Raw genomic sequence first — 27,678 nt, forward strand, 5'->3', positions numbered from 1 at the left:
ATTTCCTCATAAATAATATTAATATTTTTGAAATACTACCACCGTCTGGCAGCTAGGAAAGAAAATATTCTGACCATTTCTTGATGAAAAACCATTACAGTGTCTTAAGTTAACTCTGAATTTTGCTTTCACTGTATTTTCTTTGCAGGATCTTCACTTTCAAAGTCTTATTGGTATGGATCTCCAATGTGTTCCTGTCAGAAAAAGTGTCCTGTGCTATTTCTACTTCATTTTCCAGCTTAGTCATTTGTTTTAACAGGTGCCTTCAGTCTTCCAACTACTAGAGTAGTTGGGAAGAGGTGCCTTTTCATGCCTCATTTCCCACCGCTCATTCCACATACAGGTTGGGAAACAAACAGGAGGAGTTGGAAGCCACCATGCTACTAGAAAACCACAATGTAGTTGCCAAAACCAAAACCTGGTGGGATGATTCCCATGACTATTGACAGGTGCAGGCTGTTCAGAATGAACAGGTAAGGAAGGAGGGGAGGAGGCATTGCCTCTACATCAGGGAAGGAATAGAGTGTAGAGAGCTGTCCCTGAAAAAAAGCCATGAGCAAGTCTCAATGACATTTGAAGAGTCATAGCAATCAGGTGAAGTTCTTGGTGACTGGAAAAAAGTCAGTGTCATGCCTATATTTAAGAAGAGTAGAAAGGATGACCCAGGGAGCTACCAGCCTGGCAGCCTCACCTCTGTGCCAGAGAAGATCATAGAACAGATCCTCCTGGAGGCGCAATCCTGAGGTACTTGGAAAATAGTATAACTGGCATTGCTTTTTCAATGGCAGGTCCTGCCTGACCAAACTTGTGGCCTTTTATGATAGCGTATCTTGTCAGCAGACAAAGGAAGAGCCACTGATGTCACCTTACTGAAGTCCACTTCAGTAAGGCCCTTGACATGATCCCCCACAACATCTTTCTCTCCACATTGGAAAGTTATGGACTTGATAGGTGGACTGTTCAGAGGACAAGGAACTGGTTGCAAGATTGTACCCAGAGAGTGGTGTTCAGTGGCTCTGTGTCCAGATGGAGATTGGTAATGAGTTATGTCCCTCAAGAGTCAGGACTGGGACTGGTACTCTTGCAACAGTCTTCATCAGTGACATTGACTGCAGGATCTGTTACATTCTCAGCATATTTGCAGAAAAGAACAAGCTCTGTGGTGTGGTTGACACACCTGAGGGATGGGAGACCGTCCAGAAAGATGTAGACAGGCTGAGCAGTTGGCCCACGCGAACCTCATGAGGTTCAGCAAATTTAAGTGTGAGGTCTTGCACCTGGGTCATGGCAATCCCCACTAACAGTACAAGCTGGGAGATGTAAGGATAGAGCACAGCCCCACCAAAAAGGAGCTGGGGGCACTGGTGGATTGCAAGCTGAACATGAGCCAACTGCATCCTGGGCTGCATCCAAAGAAACATAGCCAGCAGGTCAGGGAGGTGGTCCTGCCCCTCTGCTCTGTGCTGTGAGGCCTCATCTGGAGTACTGCATCCAGATGTGGAGTCCTCAGCACAGGAGGGACACGAGCCTGCTGGAGTTGGACTAGATGACCTTTAAGGGTCCCTTCCAACTGAAACGGTTCTATGATTGTTATAGAAATTTATCTACATATAAGGTGATTCCAAGCATTTACAGTATAACATGTTGCTGATTCACCTTTGGAGCTAGTAGTGTAGGAATCTAATACTAATACTAATAGTATACATCCTGATAGCTTAGTTGAAATGTATTTCTGGTGTACATTTGACTACAGAGACTGTTTCAAGGATGTTGCATTTATTTGTAGTAAAGAAAGAAATGTGGCAGAATTCTCCTCACACACAGGCTGGATTCCCAAACAGCAGTTTCTCTTCTTTAGGCATAAAAGACTGTTTAAAAAAAAAAAAAAAAAAAAGTCTTTGGTGTGAAAGAGACTTTTGGACAGAGGGAGCTGTTGCTCTCTTCTTCCCATGAGCCCATAGTTGAGCCCTTGGAGTGGTCGTGGCAGAGTTCAAGTTCCCTTCAGTGGGAGACAATGAAAGAGTTTGTCTTTGTCCCTTGGTCCTTCATTTCAGTCTGAAATATAAAGTTCTTGGATTACAAAGCCTTGGAGAAGATCAAGTCTCTGATCCTGTGACCAGAGAGAAGTGCACTTAGTGGCTACACAGGAAAAATTCAAAGCATGCAGGAAAAATCCTTGTTTCACAGAAATAAACAAACAGTGTAGGCTTGTTTGAGCTTCACTTTTTCTTTCTTGCTGTCCCTTCTCCAAATCCCCAAACAATTACTCTGTAACAATACAAGAAGTTGTATCTATATTAATTTTTTCTCACCCGTAGAGCTTTGTAAAAAAAAAAACAGATCTTCATTTCTTCACCAAGCATCTATCCAAATTTTAACCAATTTGCTGTGAGATTGATTATGCTAAAAAACAGGGCAGACAAAACTTTTATATGTAGAATTTATAGGGCTCTACTCAGAAGACTTTGAAAGGCTGGATAAGTCTTTGTTGTACTTTGTCAGAAAGTTCTTGAAATGAAGGGGTTGCCATTGTTATATGGCTATGGTGAAAATGAGTATGGAATTCAGATATCCTGCCTGTGATCTGCCTGCAATTGCTGTCACTGTGGTATAATCTGATAGCACAGTAATTTACGTGCTTGGAATATTATTTCATTTTATTAAATAGTGAATATTTGCAGGCAATATCTACCTAAGCTATATATTAAACAGTAAGTGTGTTGTTTAAAAAGATACTGCAGCACTATAGCAGTACTTGAAAAGAAACTTGTGTGCATCCTGAAACATTGCTGTTTAGTGAATAGCAATTTTCTGCATTTTAACAGCATTGTTTTCATTATGTGAAAATAGACACAATAATGTCACTACCAACTTAAAAATGTCCGGATACTTGCATTAGCTTTCAATGCTGCTTAAGTACAAAGATGTGTAATGTTTTCTCAGAAGGAGATTGAATAATGACATTCCAATGTTGTGAATATGCTGACTCTGAAAGGCACAGGTTCTTATATGGGTAATTAACAACTAAAGAAAAAAGGCATACTCTAGGAAACTAATTAACTTTATTCTTATCTGACAGTGATTAATTTATAGTTGAACAGATGCTACATAACATTAAACTGCAATAAATTCTGTCTTGTGCTGATAGGCCAGCAAGTGAAGGAGACAAATAGTCTAACAAAAGGGGAATCCAGTCTCTTTCGAAACCTAGTGGGTATGAATTTGTGAGTCACGCATGAAGTAAACTGAGACTTGGTGTGAGAAGTAGCTCCGAAGTATGGATCTTTGAACAAACTGAACTACCTAGGCAGAGAAATGGCTGACTGCAGTTCTGTGCAGTGAGGGTCACCTTTCAGAATTCTTTCATGAATTTTGTGTGTGCAAATGCAGCAGTCATGCAACAGGACCAAGGAAGGATCTGTGCCCTATAGATCTCCATATCTGAGAACAATACAATCTTACCTTTCCATGTTCAGAAAAAGAATAATGTATCTTTTCCCCACTTTACAGTTCCTGTTTTTTCTCTCTCTCTTTTTTTTTTTTTTTCCTAGTGGAAGAGATAGTAGAAAACCCCTTGATTTGTATTTATATTCACAATACTTTCTTACATAGATTTGTGTCTCAAATTACGTGTTTTTCACAGAGAGAGTGGTGAGATGCTGGTACAGGCTGCCCAGAGAGGCTGTGGTTGCTCCCTCACCAGAGGTGATCAAGGCCAGGATGGATGGGACCCTGGGCAATTTGATCTAGTGCTTGATCTAGTGGTGGGCAGCTCTGTCCTCAGCAGGGAGTTGGAACTAGAGGACCTTTGAGGTCCTTCCAATTCAAGCCATTTTATGCTTCTGTGATTCACAAAATAATGTAAGTTTTAGTCTTTGGTTGTCTTTTGGGGAAAAGTTTTAGGAAAGAATATTTATAATGTCCCACTAATTCTACTCATTTCTAGTCTAAGGGGAGTGAAGGAGTAAGTAGAGCATTCTGTGAGAAGGGACATCTGTGGATCCATCATGATCAGTGAGTTATTTGGATTGGGATAGGGAGAAATAAGGTAATGTTAAGTTCTTAGGTTGTGATCTGTTGTATTTATCCAGCTATATCATGTCATCTGGATTGGTTGTTGGATTATGTCAGGTAATGAGGGTATGTGGTACAGCGTGTGGCTGAACTACTCTGGAAAAGAGAAGGCTATGGGGAGCCTTCCAGTATTCAAGGGAGTACATAAACATGAGGGAAATCAACTTTTTACACAGGTAAATAATGATAGGACAGGGGGAAATGGTTTTAAACTGGAGGGAGATGTAGATTAGAAGTCGGGGGAAATTTTTTTTAGAGTGATGAGGCGCTGGCACAGGCAGCCCAGAGAGGCTGTGCATCTCTGCAGGTGTTTAAAGGCAGGTTGGATAGTAATGGCAGGTTGGATGGGGTCCTGGGCAATCTGATCTAATTCTTGATGATCTTTGAAGTCCCTTACAACCCAAGCCATTTTGTGATTCATTGATAGTGTAATTTAAAGCATGCATTTCAGTATTTCTGTAACTGCAGTTAACGAAGTGATTATCAGCAACCAGAGGAAGTTCTTAACAGCTCCTTGGTTGTTGCTGTACAGGTCTGGAAGGGCAGAGTCTGCATGTACCTGTAGTGCAAAGTCCTGCTCCTCTGGTCAGCATAAGGGCAGTGTGAACAAGAAAGAATATGCAGCTCCTGTGGGTGATAGTCACATTTAAGGTGATACCAAAATGCAACTTGCTGACTGCAGTAAGGATTTGTCTCAAGCTGAAGCTCCCTAGTGATCATTCTGTTCAATTTGTTTTGCATCTAGCTTTGAAACAGCAGAGAGACACGGCTGTTTCATCTGCTTTGGGCTCGGACCCTATTAGAAAGGGGGGCTACACTTGTAAGGGACTGAGAAGAGAGAACAGATGAAATACAGCAGGAGATGATTTCTGATGAACTGTGCTTGGATAAATGCATTAGAATACAGAGTAATTTGGTGGGCAATATGTATAGTTCCTGGGATACTGTCTTAAACAGAACAGAGGTCCAACATTTTGTACACAGTCACTGTTACATACATCAGAAAAAGCAGTCATGTCCAGCCTGCAGCCCAGCCCAGCTCCTGGCTCCTGCAGCTGCCTGCTGCCCTTGCACCTTCGCGGCGGTGGCTCTTCCCTGCCGAGCAGCCCGGCCCCAAGCACACAGCCATCGCTCTCAGCCACCAAACATTGGTTTGCAGTTGGCACTGTCTGAGCTGAATTTGTAAGAAAATTGCATGGATGGTCAAAGAAAAGACATTCTGTGCGAAAAAAACACAGAGAAATATGATGTGTATCAAGGAATGTTTTGTAAGACAAGATACTGGAACTGAAAAAATGTCTTCTCAATTTTTTTTAAGTTACAACTCAAATGGACTCAATTATGAAAGCTACTTATGTGGCAGCAAACCTTATTGTAAAAAAATCAAAACCATTTATTGATAGTAAGTTTATTAAGCCATATATGGAAAGCATAGCAGATATAATTTGTCCTGATTTAAAAAATAAAAAAATAAAAAAAAGCAACAACAACAATACAAACAGATTTTTCTAAAATCAGTTTTATCTCACCAAGAATATAGCCAGACAAATTGAAGAAATAGGAAAATGTATTAAAAGATGTTTGGGGAGTAAAGCTGGTGATTTCAATGCTTTGGCTATGGATGAAAGCACTGATGCTACAGATGCAGCTTAGCTTGCCATTTTCATTAGAGGTATTGATAACAGATAAAATGTCCCTGAAGAAACGGCTTTTTTGGTCCCATTAAAAGACCCGAATAAATCTCTTGATTTGTATGAAGCAGTAAAAATTACAGGGATTCTTTTTAACCTTTTCCAACCTATCTGGTATAGCTACTGATGGTGCCTCAGCAATGGTAAGTAAAAAAAGAGACACTTATAATATTAATAAGAGTCGATGCAATTGCAACCAGCAACTCATATTTGATGAAATATCACTGCATCTAACATCAAGAAAATGTGTCTGCAAAAGCTTTAAAAATAGATAATATCATGCAAATTGACATCTGTGAATTTCATAAGGCCCAAGGGATTGAATCATCACCAATTCCAGGAGTTCCTTGAAAGTAAGGATGCTGACTATGGGAACATAACTTACTTTTCTGAAGTAGTTAAGTCAGGATAAAATCCTGAGAAAATTTTATGATTTGCAAAATGAAATCAAGTAATTTATGGAATGTTATGGTAAATTTGTGCCAGAAAATGAAAAATGGCTCACAGATCTAGCATTTTTTGGTAGATTCAACTACTAATTTAAATGAATTATCTGTGCCATGTTTCAAACCATAACACTGTTCAAAATAAAACTTAAATTGTGGCAAGCTCAATTTACAGCAAATAACTTTAGGCATTTTGATACATTGGCTAAACACAGCCCAGCGAACAGCAAAAAATATGCAGCCTTGCTTTCTGTTTTGATAAAGCAATTTGAGAACAGATTTTATCGTAGAATCACAGAATGGCCTGGGTTGAAAATGACCACAGTGATCATCTGGTTCCAACACCCTGCAAGGTCACCAACCAGCAGCCCAGGCTGCCCAGAGCCACATCCAGCCTGGCCTTGAATGCCTCCAGGGTTGGGGCATCCACAACCTGCTTGGGCAACCTGTTCCAGTGCCTCACCACCCTCTGGCTGAAAAACTTCCTCCTCATATCCAACCTAAACCTCACCTGTCTCAGTTCTATCCCACCTCACTATCCACCTTTTGCTTAAAAAAAAAAAAAAAAAAAAAAAGATAATTTTTATTATATCTCTTACTCCATTTTCTGTTGACATAAATATGTTACCTGCAGATTTTCAAATGGAATGTATACAGTTGCAATCAGATACTGAACTCAAAAATTTGATTGTCTCTTTACCAAATCTTTATGAGCTCTAGCTTACCAGAGAGCAATCACACAACCACACCTTAATTATGTCATCACATACATTTGTGAACAACGGTTTTCAAGGATGAAGCACAGGGAGAGTAAAATTTCATCAGAAATCTGTTATGAGCATTTTGAAAACTCAGTAAGAGTTACAGCCATCACCACTGAACCAGGGTGATGCATCAGTTTCATAAAAGCAAGGTCAGATATCTCCAATAATTTTGTTTTTGTTTCTCCCTTTTTTTTTTTTCTGTTTTAATAAAAAATATGAAGATTTTTAAAAGAGGTTTTGTTACTTAATATATTAGGTATTTTATATGTGGCCCAAGACAATTCCATTTCCCTCAGTGCTCAAGTGAGCCAGAAGGTTGACATCCGTGAATTAAACCACTGGTAACAAGGCTATAGCATTGGGAGGGAGGCAGCTGGAGGAGAGGATTGTCACCCATGGGACACATCTGGCAAAGAGAAAAGCAGGCACAGGTCATTTGCTGTCTGTTACTCATGAAGGGGTTAGCTGTGAGATGGGGAAATACAATGTGCCTTTAAGCCACTCTATGTATGATTCAAATTTTTTCTTTGTATATAGTAGATTTATGAATTTAACTTCTGAGATTATATTTTAGAACTATTTTTGAAGATCCCTTGTGAGGACCAGGAGGTCAGAATGCGGAGGTTGTATGTGAATTATTTCCACCCATGGATATTTGGGGTTTTCTGGTTTTCTGTCCTTTGTTAGGAATCTGAGTGAGCTCATTTTAATGAGCAGTAGTTGTTGAGTTGCTAGGAGAGCATTTAATGCCTTGGATATATATTCTACTACATGCAGTATTCATATCCAAGGTCCAGAAAATTTAATGATATTATTGTGGGACATTTACCATGATGGTTTCCTGATAAACTTGCTGAGTTCAGCAAAACTGTGGGATATGTTTGAGAGTTCAGGAGAATTTTTTTTCTACAGAAAAACTCCTTTTAGAGTGATTGTTTTATGACTGTTGTCATAAAATAAAGTCTAAAAATCTTAAGTGTGCAGTGCATTCAACATTTCTAAGGGATGGGATGCCATCCATAGAGACCTAAACAGGCTGAGCAGTGTGCCCAGCAGAGCCTCATGAGATTCACTAAGGCCAAGTGTGAGTCTTGCACCTGGATCATGGCAACCTCCAGTGTCAGTACAAGCTGAGAGATGTAAGGATAGAGCACAGCCTTGTGGGAAAGGAGTTGGGGGTTCTGGTAGATGGCAGCTGGACACGGGCCAGCAAAGTGCCTTTGCAGTCCACAAAGTCAACTGTATCCTGGGCTGCACCAAAAGAAGAGCAACCAGCAGGTCAGGGAGGTGGTCCTGCCCCTCTGCTCTGTGCTGTGAGGCCTCATGTGAAGCACTGCGTCCAGATGTGGAATCCTCAGCACTGGAGAGACATGGAGCTGTTGGAGCTCGTCCAGAGGAGGGCCACAAAAATGATCCCAGGGATGGAACACCTCTCCTACAGGACAGGCTGAGAGCTGGGGCTGTGCAGATGCAGAAGAGAAGGCTGTGGGGAGAGCTGAGGGCAGCCTGTCAGAATCTGAAGGGGAGTGACAGGAAAGAAGGGGACAGACTTTTTAGCAGAGTCTGTTGTGACAGGACAAGGGGAAATGGTCTTAAGCTCAACGAGGGGAGATTTAGGCTGGATATGTGGAAGGTTTTTTACAGTTAGAATGGAGAGGCACTGGCATGGGTTGCCCAGAGAGATGGTACATGCCCCGTCCTTGGAGACGTTCAAGGTCAGGCTGGAGGGGCTATGAGCACCTGACAGAGCAGTGGGTGTCCCTGTTCATTGCAGGGGAGCTGGACTAGGTGATCTTTAAGGGCCCCTTCCAACTGAAATGATTCTGTTATTCTATTTATTCTATTTAGTTGTTCTTCCATTCTAAAACCAACTTAATTAACATTTATTGGTCTATATGGATAAATAAGTCTGGAGAAGTGGGAGCAAGTGACAGTGTATTGTTGAGAGGAGAACTAAAATGCAATTATAAAAATTCCTTGCAAAGACATTCACCCGTGACTGCCCCCTCCTTTTTTAATAAAACCTTGTCTCTGCCCCTGGGACAAAGAACAGACTTTGTTCTTTTGATAGATTGCTTTTTAAGGTTCATCCGTAAGTGAGATTACATTGTTGAGTCTGTGTACCAGTTGCTAGCAGTACTCTATCACTGCCTGCAATTATCAACTGATACTGTGAAACTGATGTCCAGAAAAGCTCTTCAAAGGGACGAGAGCAATTTTGAGAAGGCTGGTGAAAATGGGTAAAGCTAGGCAAAAGCTACCATTTTGCCTCAGAAATTCTGAAGCATTAGTTTTCTTGGTGAACTTGTTCCTTTTTTATCCATGGCTCCTCTGTTTGTTGTTTCCATTTATTTAGTTAGTCAGCTTGCACTAAAACTATTACTGAGCAGTAGGACACCATTCCTCCCAGCCAAGGGTTTATCATCAGGCTTTGAAAAATGTATTCTTTAAAATAAGAGTAATAAAAAGATTAAAAAATAAAAGAGTAAAAAAAGAGTGGTGTCCCCCAGGGTTGGTGCTGGGGCTAATACTCTTTAATATCTTCATCAGTGACATCGGCAATGAAGTTGAGTGCACCCTCAGCAAGTTTGCTGTGGGGTGCAGTCAACGTTCCTGAGGGATGGAACACCATCCAAAGGGACCTAGGCTGAGCAGTGGGCACAGGAGAGCCTCATGAGGTTCAACAAATCCAAGTGCAAGGTCTTGGACCTGGGTTGAGGCAACCTCTATTACCGTACAAACTAGGAGATGAAAGCATTGAGCTGTAGTCTTGCCTCAAAAGACTGGGAGTGCTGGTGGATGGCAGCTGGACGTGAGCTCAGGGAGGGTAGATTTAGGATAGATACTATGAAAATCTCTTTTACAGTGATAGTGGTGAGGCACTTGAACAGGTTACTTATTGACGGTAACCTGTTGCCGTAGGTTAATGCCCTGTCCCTGGAGACTTTCAAGGCCAGGCTGATCAGGCCCTGGGCAGCCTGGGTGTCCCTGTGCATTGCAGGGGAGTTGGCCTTTAAAGGTCCCTTCCAACTCTTAAGGATTCTGTGATTTTCCATCTACTCTATCCATAGCAAATGGAAGCGAAGCTGTGTTGACTAATCCAGAAAGCTGGCAAAATAAGAGAGAACAGTGGACCAACTCTGATTCATTATAACATAATACATGTTTATGTGCTGTAAACACGCACTCAGACTGAAGCATCACAAGTTTAATTTTAGTGTGAGTTCACAGACTGTTTAAGCTCACAGGTCAGATTTTTGCTGTGTTCTCTTTGAAAGTATGTGACAGACACTTTGTAATGTTTTTCTTTTTTTAAAAAAATAATATTTAAAAGCTTACAGGCTTCAAAAGAAGAGATAAATGTGGTTCCAAAATGGTAGTTCTTTTTAATTCACGTGATATGCAGTCTTTCAGAAAGAAGATGTGGGGTTTTCCATGATGGTGTTAGTGTTGGTTTTTTTGTTGTTTTTTTTCCCTTTTCATTTGGCCTTGACGGGAATAGGGAAAACTACTTTTCAAGCCCTCTTACCCAAGCTTTATAAACACTTCTCTTCCTTGGCATTGTTCCATTTTCTATTTTAATGTGGAAACTAAGGAAAGGAAAAGGTTTTTTTTCAAAATAAAAAAATAATTGTGTTTTCAGGGTTGATCTCCTTGATCTTCAATTGCTATAAATATTGACGACGCACTCCAGTTGTGCACAACAGAATGAGCTGTAAGATTAGTGGTGGCACATGGGGGGAGGAGCTGACATTTATATTCATTCAGACCCCAGTGAAGGAGGAGGGCAGGGAGCAGGGTGGGGGGATGCTGCTTCTCTTAAGTGCCTGTGTACTAATGCGCGTAGCATGGGGAATAAACAGGAAGAGCTGGAGTTCTGTGTGCGGTCGCGAGGTCACGATCTCATTGCAATCACAGAGACGTGGTGAGACAGCTCGCATGTCTGGAATGTTGTCATGGAGGGCTGTGTGCTTTTTAGGAAAGAACGGCTGGCTAGGCGGGGTGGTGGAGTTGCTCTTAATGTGAGAGAGCAGCTAGAATGTATTGAACTTCACTTGGGGGAGAGTGATGTAGCAGTGGAGAGCTTATAGGTGAGACTCAAGGGGCAGGCTGGTAAGGGTGATACTGTTGTGGGCGTGTACTACGGGCCCCTGATCAGGATGAGGAGGCTGATGAGGCCTTCCGTAAGCAACTGGATGTAGCGTCACGTTCCCAGGCACTGGTGCTTATGGGGGACTTCAATTATCCAGATATTTGCTGGACGACCAACATGGCCAGGCATGCACGGTCCAGACGGTTCTTGCAGTGTGTTGAAGACAACTTTCTGATGCAGGTGGAGGAGGAACCGACGCGGGGAGGGGTGTTACTGGACCTTATTCTCACCAACAGGGATGGACTTGTTAAGGAAGTAAAGGTTGGGGGCAGCTTGGGTTGTAGTGATCATGAGATGGTGGAGTTCAAGATCCTGAGTGGAAGAAGCAAAGCAATAAGTAGGATTGCTACCCTGGACTTCAGGAGAGCCAACTTCGATCTCTTCCGGGACCTACTTGGAGCTATCCCGTGGGCTTGGGTGTTAGAAGGTAAGGGGGCCTCTGAGAGCTGGTCAGCATTTAAACAGCTCTTCTTCCAAGCTCAGGATCGGTGCGTCCCTGTGAGCAAGAAATTGGGAAAAGGTGGCAGGAGACCTGTGTGGATGAGCAAGGAGCTCATGCGCAAGCTCAAAGGAAAGAAGAAGGTCCATGAAATGTGGAAAAAGGGTCTGACCACTTGGGAAGAATATAGGAATGTAGTCAGGGCCTGCAGGGATGCAACGAGGAAGGCTAAAGCCCGTCTGGAATTGAATCTAGCTAAAGTGATAAAGGATAATAAAAAAGGCTTCTTCAAGTATGTTAACAGCAAAAGGAAAACTGGAGAGAACGTGGGCCCCTTACTAAGTGAGGGGGGGGTTCTTGTAACAGGGGATGCTGAGAAGGCAGAGCTACTGAATGCCTTCTTTACTTCCGTCTTCAGTGAAAAGGCTCTCCCGCAGGAATCCCACACCCTGGAGGTTAGTGAGAGGGTCTGGGGAATGGGAGACTTCCCTTTAGTCAGGAAAGAGGATGTGCGTGAGCGCCTAGGCAGTACTAAGTTCCACAAGTCCATGGGACCTGATGGGGTGCATCCACGTGTGCTGAGGGAGCTGGCGGAGGTCATTGCTGAACCACTCTCCATCATTTTTCAGAGGTCTTGGACAACAGGGGAGGTCCCTGAAGACTGGAGGATAGCCAATGTCACTCCGGTCTTCAAAAAGGGCAAGAAGGAAGATCCAGGTAATTATAGGCCTGTCAGCCTCACCTCTGTCCCTGCAAAGGTGATGGAACAGCTTGTGCTGGATACCACCTCCAGACAACTGTGAGAAAAGGAGGTTATCAGGAGTAGTCAGCATGGGTTCACCAAGGGGAGGTCACGCTTGACCAACTTGGTGGCCTTCTATGATGCTGTCACATGCTGGGTGGATGGGGAAGGAGCGGTAGATGTAGTCTACCTTGATTTTAGAAAGGCATTTGATACTGTCTCCCACGACATCCTTATAACAAAGCTGAGGAAGTGTGGGATAGACGAGTGGACAGTGAGGTGGGTTGAGAACTGGCTGACTGGCAGAGCGCAGAGGGTCGTTGTTGGTGGTGCAGAGTCTGGCTGGAGACCTGTAACCAGTGGTGTCCCCCAGGGGTCTGTGCTGGGTCCGGTCTTGTTCAACATCTTCATCAATGACCTTGATGAGGGGATAGTGGCCACCCTCAGCAAGTTTGCTGATGATACGAAGTTGGGAGGATTGGCTGACACACCTGAAGGCTGTGCTGCCGTTCAGCGAGACCTGGACAGGCTGGAGAGCTGGGCAGTAAGAAACCGGATGAGGTTCAACAAAAGCAAGTGTAGGGTCTTACACCTAGGGAGGAATAATTGCATGCACCAATACAGGCTGGGGGATGAGCTGCTGGAGAGGAGCTCTGCAGAGAGGGACCTGGGCGTCCTGGTGGACGACAGGTTGGCCATGAGCCAGCAGTGTGCCCTCGTGGCCAAAAAGGCCAATGGCATTCTGGGGTGCATTAAGAAGAGCGTGTCCAGCAGGTCGAGGGAGGTGATCCTCCCCCTCTACTCTGCCCTGGTAAGGCCTCATCTGGAGTACTGTGTCCAGTTCTGGGCTCCCCAGTACAAAAAAGACAGGGATCTCTTGGAAAGAGTCCAGCGGAGGGCCACAAAGATGGTGAAGGGCCTGGAGCGTCTCCCCTATGAAGAAAGGCTGAGTGAACTGGGTCTGTTTAGCCTTGAGAAAAGAAGACTGAGAGGGGACCTGATCCAGGTTTATAAATATCTGAGGTGTGGCGGCCATGGTGGTGGTGAGGCCAGTCTCTTTTCAGTGGTACGTGGAGACAGGACGAGGGGAAATGGACATCAGCTGCAGCATAGGAAGTTTCACACGAATGTGCGTAAGAACTTCTTCACGGTGAGGTGACGGAGCACTGGAACAGGCTGCCCAGGGAGGTTGTGGAGTCTCCTTCTCTGGAGATATTCAAGTCTCGCCTGGATGCCTACCTGTGTGACCTGGTGTAGGGAACCTGCTTTGGCAGGGGGGTTGGTCTCGATGATCTCTAGAAGTCCCTTCCAACCCCTACAATTCTGTGATTCTGTGATTCTGTGATACCATTCCTCCTTCCCCCTGCTTCCTTGTGAGGCTGTGCTTGCTTCAGGCTGACTGGCAGACAGAGGAGTGTTGCAGCATAATATTGCCTTGGGGGGGATATTTTCCTTGCTTGAATTCTGGACTCTGGTCAGGGAGATGCCTTATCAGAGCAGATCTGTACTGGTTTTTATATATATCAGTTTACAGTGTCATTTATAGCATTTTCAGCATATGGCTGCCTTTGGTGTTCCAGTTTAAATTTACATCTTCACACATTTAAATCTTCACATACACTATTCTTCTTGAAACTGGTACTTGTGATGGTATTCAACTATTTTTGCAGTGCCTTAACTCCCATAATGACCATCTCATCCAAGGATTTGGCAGCGCTAGGGAACTGCAGATGCTTACTGGAAACAGTATGTGGGAGGGAAAGAATGTTAGAACCAGAGGTTAGAATAACTTTCTCCCAGAGAAAGGAGTAGAGAAGATGGCAAAATCAGTCAGGTTTGCACAGATGCCCTCCTGAAAGCAGCATGTCTTGTAGCAAGGTTAGGCTGAAGTTAAATGATTTTGAAAGGTGCCAACTAATGCTTTACAAGAAAGACAGCAGCTTTGTTGTAGATGTGGTCCTGCCAAAAGTTGTACTGGTTTGTTAAGAATGGAGTGTGTGCAAGGAGTACTGTACATGCGGGAGAGCAGTTGCCAAGAGCGGTGGTGTGACCCCACTGTTCTCCCACAGAACAGATCACCATTGCATAAACTCTGCATGGTTTAGGCGTGAAGTTTCTTAATATTCTCAGAGTGATTGAAATATGGAGCCAGGATGTCTGTCTTTTGGACTTCTGTGACCAACAGCAGCAGTGCAGCCCATGCTGCCATGCATCTGTCTGTGTGAGGTCACAGAAGTGTTTTTACTCTTTAAACTCTACTTTACAGCGAGGATATAAAGGCTCGTGGCTCAATGCTGTTTCAAAGTAAATGAATTGAGATGGTTCAGTTAAATCAAGAATGGTTTATTTGATAATTGCAGGCAGAGTTATAGGGGTTGTATTTGTCGTAATTAATAAAGGACAGACAGGTGGTAACAATTTTAGGCAATACTGGTTTTATGCACAAGAGATCTCATCACACCACCTTGGCACTGGGTTTTTGTTGGAGTTCGCAGAAGTTTGATAAAGATAACTCTCATAATGTGTTTGGACTTGTGCAAGGCTCTTGAATGCAAGGTAACATTCCTGAGACACGCGTAGTTATTAAATCAGCATGGCCCATATCCACTGGATTAAAACCGCCCAAAAGAGCACAAAAAAATAATAGGAAATGAAAAACAGTTGTTTGATGAGTCTGCTAAGGTTTGTACTTATTCTGTATCTTCATTCAGCCTGACACAAGTCAGTCCCTGTGTCTGGGAAGGAAACACAAGATTACTGTCACAGAAGAGGACAGAAGTATTGTAATGGTAAAAATAATAATAATAATAACCTCGGAGGATATTTTAAAATTAGTCGTATTTTTAAATTGGCCACCTCTTCAGCATGGAACAGAAAATTCTGGAAGAGCTTAGTTTGACTGATAAAAACTACAGGCATTATTATAAATACAAGCACTGCACTAAAGAAACAGATTGGCTAAATACTGCTTTGTCCACTGAGAGGGGAAATGGGCTGTTTCCATTGTCTCTGTCTCACTTTATCTGTGTCAAGTCTATCCAGGAGTCAGTTTTTACAGATAACTGCTATACAGCTGATATTTTACACATTACTTGACCAGAAAAACAATCTAGCATTTCAAGTGTTTCTAATCTCATAGATTACCTTGCAGGAGCACTCCTTTGACCATGGCAGCACTCAGCACATTGCACATACAAAGCGAATCTTCAGGCTTTGGTGAGAAAAATATGTGTGTTAGCCTTGCAGGCACAATTCCAAGTCGGAATGTTTTCTCTGCATCCCAGTGGAATTGATCTCTGAGGTTCCTGGTCATTGATAACCTGTGAAAACCCAGGGAAGGTGATACTTTCGCTCACATGTCACTGGGAGCCTGCAGGAAGAGAATAAACACAGCCTTCTTATGTTACACAGCTCACAGACCTTGCAGAGCGACTTCCTGCGTCTGTGCTGAGAGTCTTGCTGCAGAAACCAGGGGGCAGCAGGCATAAATCCGAGAAAGAGCAGCTTTGCAGGCTCAGGAAAATGTGAATCAAACAAATTCCTTCGTTTTGCATCACAATACAAATGCTTTGTTTAAAGATTTTTTTTTTAGTCTCAACTTCTAAGGTCTGTAAAGCTTGACAAACCATGTGCGGGCATGTCTCGTGCCCAACATCCTCAAACACTGAAATAACAGCCTCTTCTTTCCAAGTCTTTTCAAACCTTTGGTCCTGTTCCACTGTTAGCAAGTCTTGTTCCCCCTTGTTTTTAAGGGAAGCGGCATCTTGGCCTGGATACCATCTCTCTGGCACAAGGGAAGATCTTAATACATTTTTAAGATGCATTTTGTATTTGCATTAATTTGCTTTTTAAGCAGTGTGGTTCTCAAAAGGTTTTTCTTTGCATGCAGTTCATAAGTTGAACTCAGTTACATGCAGAGGTTTTCCATATAAAAAAAAATATCTGTTTCACACAGACAACCTAGCTTGGAGAAATGCTTCCCTGTTACTGAAACAGATGATTGTTATTCTCGGAGGACTTGGGTACCAGCAGTGGTTACCCGCAGCACAGCGGAACTAATGTATCCAAATGATCTTTTCTTTGTGAACTTACAGACGAGCTATTACTTTAGAATAAATCTAGATTAGTGTATTAGAATGGCTGGCCTCAAACACTGTCCTTTGAAGCATTCTGATTTGTGGTCTGCTTGGCTATTGCCAGTGTTATTCTCTGTATTCCAAGCATTAGACAGTCATACTGAGGTGGAGGTTACATTCAATTTTTCAGAGACCATTCTCATGCTGGAGTGTGGGCCTTTGGTTTGGGGGCATTTCCATACTTCAAAGAAAATGCAGTATTCTTTGAAAAACATGTCACATGTACCAATATTTTAGTCAGCATGGATGAATCCTTAATGCACAGAATCTAAATTCTATATTTTGTGGGTAACATCTTTAGACTAAGATGCAGCGGCAGTTTGATGTGGTTATCAGTGAAGTAATATTGCTTACGCTCCCAGGAGTTGAGCAGAAGTAAGAAACCCTTGTGCTTACATTCCATTCATCAGGTGTGACATTGGATTGCTGCATGCAGTACTAAACACTGTGCCAGGCCGGGCCAGCTGCTGGCAGCCTGCTGTCAATCCTCTCTTCGAGCTGGTCAAGAAAAACCCAATTATTCCATACGTAAGTTAGTTACATGGCACAAGGGGGAGCTCAAGGTTCAAATGTTGCTGAATATTCATAGCATTGTGCAGAGCATCCCAGTAGCCAGACTTCGTTTTAAACTGTTCCGTGTATTAGACTACAAAATGATCATTTCCTACATTATAGGTGATAGTTCAACACCAGCTTAATGGAACTAGAGCTGCATGGCTGTGGAGCACAAGTGGGGCAAGCTGAATTTTCCCTCTGTGTTAATATGTAGTCATTCGTGATTTTTTTTTTTAAACTTAGCTATAAAAACAATGTACATAAATTCACTATCCATACTGAATGCAATTTTATGACTTCTGAGAGTCTGTAGGAGGCAATCACTCCATAGGCTTTAGTAGACAAAGGAGCTTCAGCAGTAATACTGTTCTGCTTAACTTTTAATGGAAATATTGGTACTACTCATTCTTCAGCAATAGATGTGTTGTTATTACTTGAAATTACCTAAAAATGGAAGTGTAGATCTTGTCAGATTACTTTTTCTGACTGGCATGTCAAATGAGCACAAAGAAATGACAAATAATTATTGCATCAGCTTTTAAATTAGAGCTGAAAATTCTGAATCTGCTTTCCTACCCAAATCTGAATTTAAGAGGTAACCATGTGCCCATTTGCAGCTTGCTGAAATAACAGCAGTAGCCTTGCAGGGACGTTCATTTAGTGACTTTGAGAGTGTCCTGAGGATACAGAGGAATAGAAACAGACCTCATTCCTCTCCGTACCTTCTGCATATAGGGATTTGCATAGGTGCTCTGACAAAAAAAAAAGCCAGCAGTGACTTTTAAGTAGATTTTTCTAAGCTTACAGATTTATTTGTGGTCAGAAATAATCAGAAATGATAAGTTCTACATTTTTGTTTTTTTGTTTGTTTGTTTGTTTTTTATCTGGTATTACTTATTGGTATCTCTTATACCAAAATATCTTCAAGATGAGGCTCTGATAGAGGATTCTGTGTATGCAGCCTGTGTAACATGCTCAGGTTGGTGGTTGTAAGTATCTCCAGAGACAGCGTTGCCAGCCCTTTGAGCTACTGCGTCTGCATTGTGAGGTCTCTTCTTTTGGATGAGAAATCCCTTCTCCATTGTGTTTTTTGGAAGACCAGTGAGAAAGAGACCAGCATGAGTAATGTGTAAATGACAATATATCTCTGGGAGGAAGGGAAGAGACAAAACGTGAACTTAAGTAATCAGATTTTATGCTTGGGGCTACAAGCTGGCATCCGTGGTTCAGCAAAAAGCATTTGTTAGGTATACAGTAAAAACTTCCTTTTTTTCTCCTTTGAAGCATTAGAAGTGAGGCAGTTGCCAGAGGCAGGAATTCAGGGCTAAATGTGCGGGTGAGCTGATCTTCTCTGGCAATTCCAAGGTGCCATCCAGTTGGGAGGAGTTACAAATGAGCCATATTCAAGCTGCTGGGGCCTAGCCCTATGGAGCTGCAAGAGCAGTTTAAGCAGCATGTAGTAAGAAAGGGCTTATTCATTTCTATATTACTCAAATTTAACTATTCTATCTCATTTTCATTCTCTTTGGTGTTTGAGGGTTAACCGAATAGATTTTAAGTCATCTGTAGTAGGAGCAGTGAATTTGCTTCCAATTTGTAAAAATAAAAATTAGGAGCAGTTTATAGCACACTGGGGTCTCATTATCATTAAATAATGAGAATGCCAATAAAAGGCTTTTCATTTCCACTCCCACAGCTGTGCAATTAACGACTGCCTCTTACTAAGGATGCAGACTTCCATTCCTGAGATCCTTAACCCGGTGAGCCCAGGTTGCTGCTAGGTGTCTCTGCTGCCTCTGTGTACAAGTTGTGGTTTAACCCTGCAGCCACTCAGCACCACACAGCTGGGCGCTTCCTCTCCTTGCAAGTGGGATGAGAGAGAGAATTGCAAACAAAATGGGTTTAGATAAGAACTATTTATTAAGACAGAAAAGGAAAATGGAAGCAAAAATGTAACGATTGCTATAGAGAGAGATGTCTGCGATGCAATTACTCAGCACCTCTGGCTGACATCCAGCTAACAGTACAACTGTTCACTGACCAGTGCCCCATCAGCAGTGCCACATCTCATTCCTGCTGACTGACACCCAGCAACTGACACCCAGCAATCCTCAAGCATCAGCTGCCCCCCAGCCAACTCCCCACACTTTATGGCCCTTCCCGTGACGTCACATGCTATGGAATGAGCCCATGCCTAATTCAGACCAACTGTCCTGGCTCCCTCCTACTCCCTGTCTTCACATCATCATGGTAGTGGCTCTTTATTGCACAGCAGCCCAGCCCAGTCCTAGGTGTGTTCCATCACTCAGCAACAACCAGAACATAGGTGTGCTGATAACACTGTCTTGACTGAAACCAGGATAATGTAGCAGTGACAAGCAATTCCCCAGGGGCCTGAAGCAATGAAGGACTGTGACCCATGCTGATCACCCAGAGAAGTGATTCTTGCTATGGGTGCTGTCAGTAGTATCACTACAAGTGCCACTGGCCTCATTGCTGCTGTGCCCAAGCATTCGAGTCAGGCTGTGATGGTGTAAGAGTTGTGCAGTATTATGCAGGGTATGTGAAATATACTGGAAGGGTTCTCTGAAGTATTTCAATTGTTTTCTTAAGCTAATCACCTTTTTATCTCCTTTGATAGATACTTAGAGTCTTAGAAGGGGAAGAGGAAAGCAAGGCAGGGGATTCTCACTCCCTTCTAAGACTTCTACATTTTGAGTAATGCAATAAACCAGAATGGGAAACTTGTAAAATGGCACAGCGCCCTCAACAAAACTGTCCTACTGGTGCCCAGGGGATTGTGGCCCAGCAGTACCAACAGGCTTTGGGCCACGGAGTGCAGCGGGGAGCAGCCTGACAGCTCTCACAGGCTGTTTTATGATCAGGATGGGAATTGTATCTCCCCAAAACACAGTGCAGACCTCTGCTTTGCTCTGTATTAACCTGTACAATAAGTCGGGAGCCTGCATTGTGTCATAAAGACTTACGGCCTCTGGGCATTGGTGTCTTCATCAATAGCTCTTAGTTAAGGACTGAGCTAAGATTTCATGTAGCTTACAGTTTACTAGCAAAGGCCCCACTCCTGTACACGGTACACAAGTCCAACTTTCAATCCATTTATAGCCCCACTAATTTGTTCAGGACCACTCACAGCTTTGTCATGACTAAGGTCTAAGATTTCCAGCTCGCAGCCCAATCCACCAGCATGGAAACCCGCTTGCTGCAGAAGGGAACGTGAGGGTCAGCTGGAAAACAGTCTCTGGAGTGGGGTTCTGGAAGTGAGGCGGTGGAAAAGCAAGTTTCACATGGGTAAAGAAATGCAATCTACTCTGTTCTTAGCTCTGTCACAGAATATGGGGTTTCTTTTGATGCATGCTTTGTAAAGGGCAGATCTTTGCATCCTGGTGCTGTGACTGCCCTGCTCTCTGTCCCACCAGTGATTCTTTCATCTGTTGCTGTGATTTTCAGACGCATCCCTTTGTGAGCAATGGCATTAAGCCAGAGACTTTGATTGCTTAACAAACCTAGACTTGGCTAAGCTAATTATCTAGTAATATCTGATATTTTTGTCTAACCTTTTTGTGTGGATCATATATTGCCCTTTTCACAATGAAGACTAATAATAGATTGTTTTTTTTTTCCCCAAACAATTTGCAATGTTTGCACCATATGCCAGAGAGAGAGCTGTCATTAGATTTTCAGAGATGCTTTTGAGAAATAGATTAATAATTATTGCTGAACATAACTGTCTACATGGAGGGTATTAGTTTTTGATAATAATTACTCTTGTGTCAAGGCAAGATCCAACTAGTAGCTTGTAAGTGTATGTAAAACTGTATAAAAACAGGAACATCTTGTACATCTCGGGAATTAGTGGACCTTATTTAGACACTAAAAAGGTCAAGAGAAAGTGACTGTCAAGAGTGAATTCTGAATCATGGAATCATAGGATGGCTTGAGTTGGAAGGGACCTCGAGGATCATCATTTTCCAGCCCCCTGCCACAGGCAGGCTGCCAGTTGCTAGATGGAGCACTGGATCACATCACCCAGGGCCTTCCAGCCTGGCCTTAATTACCTCCAGGCACGGAGCAGCCACGGCCTCTCTGGGCAGCCTGTTCAAGCTGCTTGCCCCCCTCTCAGTGAAAAACTTCCCTTTGATAACTAATCTAAATCTTCCTTCCTTTAGTTTAAAACCATTCCCCTCCTTGTCCTATCACTATCAGATTGTGTAATAAGTTGATTTCCCTCCTATCTCCCTTTAAAGATTAGAAGGCCACAGTGAGGTCTCCCCGCTGCCTTCTCTTCTCCTGACTGAACAAGCCCAGCTCCCTCAGCCTGTCTTCATAGGAGAGGTGCTCCAGCCCTCTGAGCATCTTCACGGTTGTCCTCTGGACCCTGTCTAAAATCTCCACATCTTTCCACTGTTGGGGGCCCCAATCCTGAATGCAGTTTCCTTCCTGTCCCTGCTGGCCACCCCTCTTCTGATGGAACCCAGGATACTGTTGGCCTTCCAGGCTGCAAGTGCTCACTGCTGGCTTGTGTTAAGTTTTAAATAGACCAGGACCCCTAAGTTCTTCTCAGCAGGGCTACTCTCCAGGAGTTCTTCTCCCAGTTTGTACACATATCTGGGATTACCTCAACCCAAGTGCAAAACCTTGCACTTTGCTTTGTTGAACCTCATGAGGTTCACAAGAGCCCATTTTTCAAGTTTATCTAGGTTCCTCTGTGTGGCATCCCTTTTTTCTGCCGTATCAACTGCATTGCTCAACTTGATGTCGTCAGCAAACTTGCTGAGGGGGCACTCAATCCCATCATTTATGTCATTGATAAAGATGTTAAAGAGTACTGGTCTCAAGACAGACCCTGAGGCACACCACATGTGACCAGCCTCCACCTGGACACAGAGCCACTGACCACAGCCCTCTGGCTGCAATCTTCCAAGTAATTGCTTATTCACCAAATAATCCATTTTTCAAATCCATATATCTTGAATTTAGAGATGAGGATGTGGTGGGGAACTGTGTCAAATCCGGGTAGACAACATCCTTTCATTTTGTCCACCAGTGCTGTCACTCCATCATGGAAGACCACTATATTGGTCAGGCACAATCTGCCCATCTACGTAAGCCAGCTGTCTTGGATCACCTGCTCATCCCTCATGTACCTTAACATCTCTTCTGGAAGGATCTGTTCCATGATCTTTCTAGGCACAGAGGTGAGGCTCACAGGCCTTCCTCCCTTTTTTGTAAATGGAAGTGATGTTTCCCTTTTTCCAGTCACCAAGCACTTTGCCAGACAATCATGACTTTTCAAATATGATGGCAAGTGAGTTGGAAACCACATCAGCCAGCTCCTTCAGAACTCTACAGTTCTGTGTAGACTTCTACACATTCAGTCTCATGAGGTGATCTCAAACTTGTTCTACTTTTACAATGGGGAGGAGTTTGATCCCCGCTTCCCACCAAGCGGTTGAGGGACATCAGAAATCTGAGAAGTGAAGACTGACGTGAAGAACTCATTGAGTACCTCACCCTCTTCCCTATCTGTTGTAGTCAGTTCTCCTTTCTCATTTATCAGAGGAGATATGCTTTCTTTGACCTTTCGGTGTGAAATTTTTTTTAGTTACTCATTGGTTTGCTCTGAAAAAGGGAAGTGCATCTAAAATGCAATCAACAAACAGCTACTCCATCTCCCATTTAAAAAAAAAAAAAATTTAAATTTTAAAATCCTTTCTCATTCCTTGTTCTTTAAAAATATGATTTGAAAGTACAAGATTGAAGGGTTTAGTAAATGTCTGCAGAAAATATCTTGGCATTACTGTTAGGAAGCATTTAATTTCAAATAGCAGAACTTGATTTACAGCTTTTTTCCCCACTTGCTCTGGTGAAAGAATTTCTGCTCAGTTAGGTGGCAGTCAGCACTCCAGCCTTCCCTTGCTCTTGTTGCCTTCTGCACGACTTCTAAAGCAAATGGATTTGTTTTTTTCTCTTTCTCCCACAAATTGCTGCAGAGCAGACTTAAGTGTCCCTTCTTGATGCTTAAAGGGCTGGAGCATGTCTCCTACAAAAAAAGACTGAGGGAACTAGGCTCCAGGGAGACTTCATTGCAGCTTTCCAGTCCCCTTCAAGGGGAGCTTATAAACAGGAGGGAGAGAGAGTGATTTTACATGGGCAGATAGTGACAGGACAAAGGGGAATGTTTTTTTGTTAACGGTTTACAGCCTGGTTCGGCCCGGTTCCATGACTAGAAGGGCGGAGGGATCCGCGGATCCGCGCCCCTGGAAAAGGAAAGTAGGGGACCCTGAAATAATTGAAAACAGCAGCAACAATCTGAGGTGAAACAAACTAATTTACTAAATATAGTATCAGCAGAATATAATGAGAGAGAGAGAGTGTGTGTCTGGAAGGTGGATCGGCCTCACCACAACGCTGAGATGAGAAGTGCAGTCCAGTTGAGCTGATGAAGAAGCGCAGGCAGAGAAGTGCAGGCAGAGAAGTGCAGACGGAGAAGCGCAAGCGAAGAAGCGCAGGCAAAGAAGAGAACATCAGGTGACCTTGCCGGGAGTTATATCTCCTCACTGACTGCAAAGCCCCCTGGGGAAATGCAGTTCTTCTTCTCCTCCGGACAGGCACCCGGACCTTGAGCATCAGCAGTCAAACCCCCAGTGCATTACATGATGTTATGATGTGGAATACTGATAACCAAAAATCATGAAACCATGACAGTTTTAAACTAAAATTAGGGAGAAATAGGTTGAGTGTTTGGAGGAAATTCTTTATTCCGAGAGTGGTGAGGCTCTGGCACTGCTACCAGAGTCCTGTGGGTGCCCCATCCCTGGGGGCAGTGAAGGCCAGATTGGATGGGATCCTGGCAGCCTGATCCAGTGGGAAGTGTACCTGCGATGGTTGGGGTTGCAAATGGACATTGAGGTCCCTTCCAACACGAGCCATTCTGTGATTCTGTGACACTATGATTTGATTACCCAAAAGCATAGCAAAAGGTCACGGAGGAAGGCCCAGAACACAGTTCCATACAGGCTAAGGTTGGAAGCTGCAGGGTGGTTGGACTGATCCAGGCCTGCCAACTGCTATTGCAGTGCTGCTGAAGCCTTGTCAGATCCTATTGTAAAAGTTGAAATGTCACACGTAGCCCTTTTTTTTTTTTTTTTTTTTAAACACCCTTACATCATGTATTCTTCCATCTATTATTTGTTTTTTTCCTCCATCCCTGCCATTAATCATCATCATATTTTTAGCACTCAGATAACAAGTGATGCTTTGTTTCTGGTGATTGTGCCACAGCAAACAGCCTGCTATTTTTTCACTCTTTTTGTTTTGTGTTCAAAATGTCTTTGGTTCTCTGCATTCTCTAATGCCATACGCATCTAAAAAGAATCAGGGAGACTTCCTGTGTTTTCTTTTGCTGATTTTAGCAGGAAAGCAGTCAGCCCTCTTGTCATTTTCCTGATCTCCATAGGCCTTATGCTGAGTACATCAGGTGCTTGTTTCCCTTTCTGAATAGTGCCAGCTCCAGTGCTTGCGCTGTGGGAAACTCTCTTGGTCTAAGGGATCACTTGAAAAAAACACATAGGGCAGCTGCTGAACTTGAGGAAACAGCTCTGTCCACTTGGCTCACAGCAGACACTTGAAACTGACAGCTCCTTCTTTAAGGGTGCTCATACTCAAAGGTCTGAAGTACTTTGTGTGGCAGCGTAAACCCACAGAAAAATAGCATGGTACTCAGTAGGTCTGAACCTTTGTCAAAAGGCACCTCCAGAGTCCTCCAGCAGGTGAGTAAGGGCTCACCTCTCCTGGGCCACAGCAGCCTGGCTTGAGAGCATGTCCTGACTGCTGCCATGTCTGTCCTAGCCCTTGCTGGGAACGCGGCATTGGCAGCTACAGCTAACCCTGTGGTGTGGAGGGGGCCAGGGAGAGGGCTGAAGTGAGCTCCTCCACCCAGGGTGTTCCAGCAGTGTGAGTGATGACAAGTGGACTGGGGCAGCAGGCTTTTGCCTGGAAATGTGGCAGAGGCACCTGGTTATTCCTGTGGTTATAAGCTGTAGGAGATCAAGGAAAAAGAAGAATGCAGTGGGCGAGTGATTGTGAGATATCAGCATTTGATTCCTTCCTTTTAGGATCTCTGCTTAAGGTTCCATGAATTCCTTCTCTAAGAGTGAATTGAAATAGCAGCATGTTCCTCCTAAACAGCTTACTTGGGATGAAACTTACGCACAAGTAGTCAGGGAAAGTTGGGCATTGTGGAGATGTGAATCCCTGTAGCCACTGCCACATCAGTGACTTTGTTGGAGTACATTTTAGTTAGTTTCTCTACTGCACACAGCATAATGATGTGTTAGGGTTATTTCTTTTTATTTTCCATTGTTTGGTCTGTTTATTTGTCTGCTTCCAGGGGTCTGCATCTGTCAGCTGAAAGGTCTGCATATAATGGGAAGGGCATTTGAGTTTTCTTGTTCTTAGTGAGGCTCACGATCTGTTTTGTAATCATTTACTTGGAGATTTAACAGTGCTTATTCTTACCACATTTAGAGTAAAAGCATTGGAGCTCTCGTGTAAAGGAAGGGAATTTGTGCAACAGGAAACTGAAGGAACATGCCCCAAAACTGTCCTTATTTTTCTTCATAGGTATTCTTCTACCTGGTATTTTGCGGAGTATGTATATATGGTTAAATGTTTGAAAGTGTCTTTGATGCAGTTAATCCTGCAGTGAACTTGTGTTCAAGTTTTGTTGCAGTTCTTAGTAACGGAATATAAAAACTCACTCTATCAGGTGACTGTGACCTTACTGGGAAATAAAGTAGAAGAGAAGCTAAATTGTGGAAGGGAATGTTTCTAACCAGATATAAATCTTAAACAGTGTTAGAAAAATAATTGAACAGTATAGGTCAATTGAATTGATTTTGATATAACTATTCTCTCTTTCGAATTTGTGATGACAGGAAAATCTTTTTATGTTTGACTTCTCCTCCTCTGCAGTTATTTTTGTGAGAGGTACTAGACAAGCAGGGAAAACAATGCTTTGTATTTAATGACAAAACCATTAATTGAGGCAGCATGGTTCCCCACATTGTTCTCGAGCTTTTCAGCCGTGATCTGGGCGAGCACTTCTCTTGGGCAAGTGCTGAGACACTTTGATCTCCAGAATAGGCCATACTTGCCCTCTGCTAACGTTGGCTTTTTCTACAGTGTTTTCCAGAGTGATCAAAACAATGATTTTTGCTTGATACAGAATTAATCTTTTAGTTAGATAGTAAGCAAGAAAAAACTTAAACTGCTACCTGCCTAAATTGTATGCAAACCCTAAAGCTGTTACTGAAAAATTGCATGTTCACAGCATAACCCTCTGATGATAGTATGGCAGACATTTTGGTGCATCTTTAAGGAATTCCAGCAAAGAGGATGCCTATGGGATAACCGTAATTAAGCTGAGCCTAACCCAGTGTCCATAGCTATGAATCAGTTACAGCCAAAGATGCTGAGTGCATTTTGTTTTGGTGTTTTGCTGTTTGGGGAGCAATAAAAGCAGGTTGTCCTGATCTGTGCCAGGTAAACAGTTTCAAAAAGGAGTTGGATGAAAGCTCTAAATCTGCTGGTGAACTGGTAGCTTTTACAGCTTCTGTAATAAAATGCTGCTTCTCCTATGTGGAATAAAACTCCTCTGCTTTGGAATGATGAATTCAGCTGTCTTCTTGGTGGAAAAAACTAGGCAAAGGAAAAGAGCTTAAAAGCTCTGAGTCAGGAGATGTGAAGTCTCAGTGGTCCGATCCTTTTCTATACAGTATGAAGGCCTCCTGTTTACTTGCATAAAATGTGTTGCCATCATCTTAGTGACTAAACATTTGTTAACCTGGCAGCAGGTCAGCACCACACAGCCATTCGCTCACTCCCCACCAAGTGGGATGAAGGAGGGAATTGGGAAAAAAATAGAACCCATGGGTTGAGATAAAAGTTATTTACTAAAACAGGACAGGGAGAACAAAGATGTAATAACTATGTAGAGAGAGAGAGGTTTACAATGCAATCACTCGCCACCCTCCAACTGATACCCAACTGATATACAACTGTTCACCAGTTAATGCCCTGCCAGCAATGCAGGGTCTCACCCCCTTGCTGACCAACAGCAAGCCAGTCCCCCAGCAGGCACCAGCCCTGGGCCAGCTCCCCACAGCTTTATTGCCTTCTGCACGATGCCAAGTGGTTTGAACAACCCCTTGCCTAGTTCAGGCCAGCTGTCCTGGCTCTTCCCTGTGCCATGCTGCCACAAAGGCAGCTGCTCTTCTGCAGAGCAGCCTTTCCCAACCCCTGGTGTGCACCTATCACTCAGCAGCATCCAAAACATCGGTGTGCTATTAACACTATCTCAGCTGAAACCAGAACATTTTTAACCTAGAAATAGAAATGGTTTAGAAGCCCTTACCTCGCTCCTGCAGCGCAGAAATGATCGATTATTCTTCATCTAAGGCCAAGGGACTGAGCACCTATTGTAGGGTTTTGAGACCTGGTCAAAAGGGGAAAACAGTGGTGCCAGTAAGAGATGCCTTCAACCGTTCTGCACAAATTTATCAAAAATCTAGGAACACGAGTTCGAATGTGTGTACATTAGTGCACATTTTGAATATGTGGTGGTCAGGGTCATCCATAAGGAGGCAAGGGGAGGCGA

The 27,678-nt window shown here is 43.3% G+C and overlaps 1 protein-coding gene and 1 pseudogene across 5 annotated transcripts in view; one reads left to right on the forward strand and one right to left on the reverse strand.

The window, feature by feature from the left end:
• The window catches only part of LOC100543530 (glypican-5-like), a 427,109-nt gene that overhangs the window by 228,078 nt on the left and 171,353 nt on the right, over positions 1–27,678 (forward strand). The window lies entirely within an intron of this gene.
• On the reverse strand, positions 21,267–21,970 carry LOC146543585 (uncharacterized; annotated as a pseudogene).

This window comes from Meleagris gallopavo, chromosome 11 (genome assembly GCF_905368555.1).
Source record: "Meleagris gallopavo chromosome 11, MGAL_WU_HG_1.1, whole genome shotgun sequence".
Taxonomy (NCBI): Eukaryota; Metazoa; Chordata; class Aves; order Galliformes; family Phasianidae; genus Meleagris; species Meleagris gallopavo.